Genomic DNA, 6,991 nt, shown 5'->3' on the forward strand with positions numbered 1-6,991 from the left:
GATGGTCCAAAGAATCTTGTAGCAATCCTTTGTCAACCTCTCAAGTGATGGCATTGTAGGAGGGAGCTGCCACTTCTGGCTTCAATACCCTAACAGAATGATTACGAAACTTTTAATTCTAGACTAAGTAAAATTTAAAAGTATCAAAGTAGCTACAGTTTCAATAACTTGTTAATGGACACATAAGGTAAACATACGTACAATGTGGCAATATTTTATGATGTAAAATATTTTAACAGTGTGTGTTGAAATCCTATACCTGTCTTATATACCTGGCTTTTTAGGGTTTGTAAAAATATATATTGGGGAAAAGGAAGAAATTAAACAACATTGCTTTGAACATACAATGCAGTATTACAAAGTCATTCAAAAGTAGACCTTGCCATTTGTAACTACAGTGGCTGCCCAGTGAGAACATTATGCCAAGTCAAAGAGGCCAGACACACATTGCACAATCTCATTTCTGTGTGGAGTCTAAAATGTCAGGTTCATAGAAGCAGTGAGTTTCTCCAGGGGCTGAGAGTTGAGAGAAACGGACAAATATTGGTGAGAGGATACAAAGCTCTTGCTTACAGGATAGCTATGTTCTCAAGACTTAATGTGCAGCAAGTGTGATGATCAACATATTGATCAGGCTGTGGTAAACACTGGGAACATGCATTGCATGTAAAGCCATATATATATATATATATATATATATATATATATATATATATATATATAATTTATCACATAGATTGTCAATAGCTGTTAGCACTAAAGTATTTTAAAATAGAAGAAGCTGGAAATGAGTGTCAGGAAGTGGAAACTGTCTCTCATTCCTACTGTCTTGATCTTCATATAAGGAACTTATCCCTCTTGGGAAGTTTATGCAATGGAATATCTTTCTCTTCCATTTTCTTCCCAAATCCCTTCAAATCTATGGATGTCTTTCACACCCTCCCATGTTCTTCTTTCCCCAGCTACTGTCTGTCTTTTGAAACTTCCTTTCTAAGTATTGATGTGCATACACAGTGTCTTCACTCCCCCGACTCATCAGCTCCTGCGAGCCTAATGTTTGTCCCCTCTTCTCCCTTTCAGTGACACTGTTGTGATCTTTAGTGATTTCTTCACTTCTGAGCTAAACGCTGAGTCCTTAGCCCAACTTTTCTCACCCAGATAGAATGCCTCTGACCATCTTTTCCTTTTGGGATGTTCTCTCTTTCTTTCTGATTTCTAAGACTCTGATCTTTTCCGGTTATCTTCATGGCTCTGCCTATCTGATCTTTTCTCTTTCTCTTTCTCTACCTTTGACAGATCTCCAGATGCTCCCGAAAACTCAGTGTAATGGACTCAAGTCACATTTTGAGCTCTTCTTTTTTTTATGATATTAATATGCCGTAAGTTAATTGGTTAATGGGTTAGTACTGTGTGACTGTTTGACTAATTAGGATGGCGGTGGATGCTGCTACAGCCTTGATATATGACTGTATAATATATCATCCTTTTATGACCTTTATCTTTATAAATGGTCCACTTACAACAACTCAGTGAAATGGTAATTTCCCCCCCATTTTACAAGTGAAGAATTTGAGCTGTTTGAACCAGGTCCTGATTCAAGGGCCCACATTCACTCTATTGCCATTCAGAAGAATGGATAAAATGAGATTAAATAGAATGTGTTTTAGGTAATATTCCCTCTCCCCCTACAGGTTATTCTCAAACCTGTAGGAGTAAAATTCAGCCTTTATTTCCTCAGCATCATTTTTCTTCTATCTTCTGAATGCTGTTAACACTGACATGGTAAAATCTATCTTTTTAAGTGGCCGTTTCGAATATATGCTCCACAAAAGCTTTGTCCTGTCTCTATATTTTAAAGCAATTTGTGCACTAGCCCCAATTATACTATACACTATAACAGCATACACAATCAAATTCTTTGCATGTTTTAGTGGGTGTCACACACTGTGTCCGAGCAATACAGGAAGGGGTTGAACTGCAAAGACCTCTCCATTTTCATTTTACATTTCCTCTCTGTGTGGCTCCATCTATTCTCCTGGCTTCCAGTAACATCCGTGCCCGATGAGCTGTGAATTTATACTTCAAATCTAACTCTTCCTTCTACGCTCAGTCTTTGCTAATGATCATTTCCAAACCAGAAATAGACAAAATGAGACCATACCCCTCCTCTGTTTTCCTCAAAGCACGGTTATATCTAATATCCTATCACAGTAGTGACAACAGTTGCTCATGCTCAAAATCTCAGGATCAGCCTTAATAACGTTAGGGGGTTTTTTTTTCTTTCATTTTTTTCCAATACCCAATAAATCAAGTTCTATATTAGTTAGTTTCTGTGACTGTGACAAAATACCATGACCAAGGTCAACTTAAAGGAGAAAGTTTCATTTAACTTATGGTTCCAGAGAGTTAAGAGTCCATAATAGTGGGGACCACATGACAGCAGGCAGGAAATAGGAAACTGGTTGATCACATTTTGTCAGTACACCAGGAAACAGAATGAGCTGGAAGCCCGGATAGACTATGATTCTCGAAGCCCTCCTCCAGTGAAGTCCTTCCTTAGCAGGTCTCCAGGTCCTAAAAGTTCCATAACCTCTCAAACAGTGTCACTACCTGGGGACTGAATACTCAAATACATGAGCCTGTGTGGGAACGTCCCTTATTCGAACCACATGTTCTTTCAAAGGTTCAACTTCTGTCTTTGCTGCCATCTTCTTCAACCCACCATCACTTATGATCTACTCTGTCACATAGCTGAGCTTCCATCCCAAGTTTCAGTCATTCTCAACCTCAGCCAGAGAGCTCTGATGACACCACTTTCTAGTTTTAAACCATCACTTTGCTCTTCACATAAAGGACAGATTCTGAAGGTGGTCCTTGACTCCTTTGCCAGCATCACTGGCAATGCTCCCCTCTTAAGAGCGCAGTTAGTCGGCTGTACTAGCTGTTCAGGTCCGTGGATTTGGAACTTAGAATATCATGTTCCTCCCGGCGTCAGGAATCCTTTATCACCTCCTACCATCATGTTTTGGCACACTATGGCTGACTTAATAAGCATAGGTCACATAGGCTCATGTATTTGAATGCTTGGTTTCCAGCTGATGGAACCGTTTGGGAAGGGTTAAGAGGCATAGCCTTATTGGAGGAGGTCTGTTACTGTGGGGGAGGGGCTTTGAGGTTTCAAAAGCTAATGGCAGTCCCAGTTGGCTCTCTCTGCCTCATGGCTGTGGATCAAGATGTGAGCTGTTCCTCTTCTCCACCACCATGGACTCTGACCTTTGAAACCCATTTAGCCAAATTAGAAAGTATGTTTTAAAAGAGAAAAACACTTTTTTTTCCTTGGCCATTGGGGTTTTAGTACAGCAATAGAAGAACAACTAAGACGGAAGTTGAGACCCACCCAGTTGGCTTGCTGTTCCTCCAGAGAACCTGGATTCAATTCTAAGCACAAATATGACAATCCACAACCATTTCTAATGCCAATTGCAGGAGATCTGATACCATCTTATGGTTTCTGTGGGAACTAGGGACACATGTGATGCACAGACATCATGAAGGCAAAAAAACCCTACAATTAAAAAAATTTAAAATAGTTCATTTCTCTCAATTACTATGAATTTTTTGTTGTTGTTTATGGCTCACTATAACTATAGACAATATGTTTCTGTCACATCAAAATGTAAGCCTCATTTATGCAGGCCTGGGGTCTTGTTCTATCTTTGGGGTTTAGACCAACTACCGGATGCTTTTTCTTGTTCATCTATTGCTTCCAGTCTCATCTGCTTGAATTACTCTGCCCAGATCCTATCTTTTATCCTGTGCTCATTTTCCAACCACTGATCCTTCCCTGTCTCTCCTCTCCCTTCACTTCGCCCTATCTTATCTCTTGGTTTTATGTATTATATCCAGTCTTATCGCAAATGTCCAGTTGTTCTAAGCCATCTCATCTTTCCTCTTCGGTTCCTCTGTTCTGCCTATGCCTTCCACTCACTTGTACATCCTAGCTCATCACCCAGGCCTGTTATTACTTGCTGTCTTATCTCTTCTCCTCATTTAGGCTTGCTGCCATATACTTTCCTTCAGACATTCCACACATTTTCACCTCGTGCTCGATTTTGCCTGATCTCACCTACTCAGTTCCTGTATTGCTTTATCTCTGTGGTACAGTCCTGGTTTTTCACTTTCTGTACTGCTTTTATCTTTAACCCATTTATTACACCATTACACCTCTCCCTTTCCTTCCTCCCCTCCCTTTCCCCCCTCCCTAATTCATCTCATCTTCTCTCTCATTATACTACCTTGTCTTTTCCCTCAAGTTCTGCCCTAACTCGCATCTTCTCTCCAGTGGTTACATCTGTCATCTTGGCCCTGTTACTAGAGGCACACCCACATTTTATAATGATCTCTGCTTTACTTGTTTAAATAAAAGCAGCTGTATTTAGTCACATTTTATTTCTGAATTTCCTCCAACGGCAGCATGTATTTAATAAGAACACATTTTTTCTTAGATAGTTCCTTAGTTTTGACCTTTTTTACCAACTGACAATCATTCACACAGTGAAATTTACAGAGTCCACACATACCCACTAATAACTTGTTCTTGAAAACTAAAACACTGACTCCGTCTCTCCTCGCCGTGGAATCTTCCCTCTTCACGGCCATGCCTCGTGGATGTGCCACCGAGAGGGAAGGTAGTGCATCCTCTTTCCTCTCCTTCCAGCACCGTGGCAGATGCCAGTTGTCAGCAGTTGTGGCCCTGGCATCCTGCTACTTTTTTCTACATTAAAGGTTTCCTAGTGTCAGATCTCAAAGAGAAAAGTAAATCCTAAGACAGGCCTTGCCGTCTAGCTGGGATCAAGCAGGCAAGGATGCAAGGGGACCTGAGCAGGAATTAAATTATCTGCTGACTTATTTCTCATTATAGTCCACCAATACCCAGGAAATTAGATTCTCAAACACTAATTACCAATGTTACCTGGATGGTGGGGACCACTTATGATTCCTCCACCCTGCAGTGTCAGACAATGAGGAAGGAAACACCATTAATCTACTTTTAAATACTGCACCAGGAATCAATGGAACCCTATAGAATGAAACGAACCGACTGTTACAGAGAGTCAAAGCATTCCATTCTTCCCATTCTGAGACTTGTTTTCCTAAGACTCTGTGCCCTGAGTTAATTATACCATCTAGTAAGTGCTTCTTCCTCTTCGCATAGTGGGAAGAGGAGGAGGAGGAGGAGGAAGAGGAGGAGGAGGAGGAGAGGAAGAAGAAGAGGAGGAAGAAGAAGAAGAAGAAGAAGAAGAAGAAGAAGAAGAAGAAGAAGAAGAAGAAGAAGAAGAAGAAGAAGAAGAAGAAGAAGAAAGGTGTAGACAGGTATAGAAGGAAAGAAGTGCATGAGTAAAACTCCTGCACATGTTGGGGCCAGGGCTGAATATGTCACCAAGACAGAACTTTCCCATTTATATTCAGCAACATAAGAACACAAGTCTTGACATAGTTCTGACTTTTAGGTACATATATTTTCCATAGTTCTGTGTGTTGTATCTTGGTTTTAGCTTATTTATAGCTTCCTGGTTTTGGAAATGTCAACTTCTGGTGGGTAATTATGTGCAAGAGGATGTTGTAGCAATATGTGAAGCTGAGTTAGGGGGACAGGGAAAAAGAAAGTTGGGGAAGTGTTCATCAAAACAAAGTGCGTAGGAAGAAGATATATGTCCACCTATGAGCTTACAACTCAGAATAGAAAATGTGGAAGGAGAATACACCTGATACGGCAGACCAAGGAAAGGGGAGGAAGACTGAAAGTGAAGGCAGGACACCACACACAGGAGAAAGTTTGTAGACCACAATTAATGACTGGCATAGAAATGAATCCGTAACTTTTCCCCAGTAGTGATGTTGTGGGAGTCTCAGGGTAATTTAAGAGAAAACAAATACCAATTGGACTTGCTGAGTTTTAAGATGTTTTATTGATGTGCTGTCATGGCTGGACACCACAAAAACCAGGCTATGAATATCTCCAGTCAAGGTTTCAACTGTGTTACAAAATGTATATCAAACCCTGAAAAGCCTGTCTACTGGACATTCCCTAAGCACCTACAATCTTTTACAAATCCTTTAACTTTGTGGGAGATTCAGGAGTCTGTGTGCAACTGTAACCTGCATCCCTAAGAGAGGAATGTGTACCTCAGCGCCCCCTAGTGACATTGTTCTGAGCATTTTATAAAGACATGTGCAGCATTGAGACTATATCCCAATTCACACATGGTGATATAACTTAACACAATGACTTACAACACACAATTAACGTTTATGACCATGCAAGGTTTAAACGGTGTTAAATTTTCCCCAGATGTGTTTGCAATAGATAAGAAAATATATACAAACTCTCAGAATCCTGTATTTCCTCATCTGTGAAGATCATAGAGGGAATGCCAGCAAAAAGTGTTTATTGGACTGCTGAATAGGGCATCCAAAATACACCCTGCTTTGGAATAAGGTGGGCCTTCCCACATGTATGTAGTCATAAAGTACCAGGAGAGTACAAGAGAGCTCAGATTCCTTTCCTGTGTCCTCTATTTAGACATCCCTTGGACAAGCAAGCCCAGAGGAATGGTGTTTACCCACTGTCAAAGTCGCTTCTCTTCTCTTCCTGCCCATGATCCATAATATTTTCTGATGTCTATTATTGTGGTCCCTGCTGGTTGTCACTATTGTGTCATTGTAGTGTCTCTGGGGTTCTCAAGATTGTAAATGATTAACGGTCTGATGATGAGGTCCGTAGCCAGTCTCTTTTAGCTACTAATGCACAAGTGAGCTCTCTGCCTCATTCAAACTTTCTTCTTTCATCTCTCAGATCCAGATGCTTTAAATAAATAATTATTATGCCTATAATAGTGATAGCTCGTAAAAGGGGTGACAAAAATGAGTTGTGAAAATCTTAGAGGGTCAGAACACTTTTCTTTCTGGCTTTGAGCCTAACACTTGGGGT

This window comes from Mus caroli, chromosome 11 (assembly GCF_900094665.2).
Source record: "Mus caroli chromosome 11, CAROLI_EIJ_v1.1, whole genome shotgun sequence".
Taxonomy (NCBI): domain Eukaryota; kingdom Metazoa; phylum Chordata; class Mammalia; order Rodentia; family Muridae; genus Mus; species Mus caroli.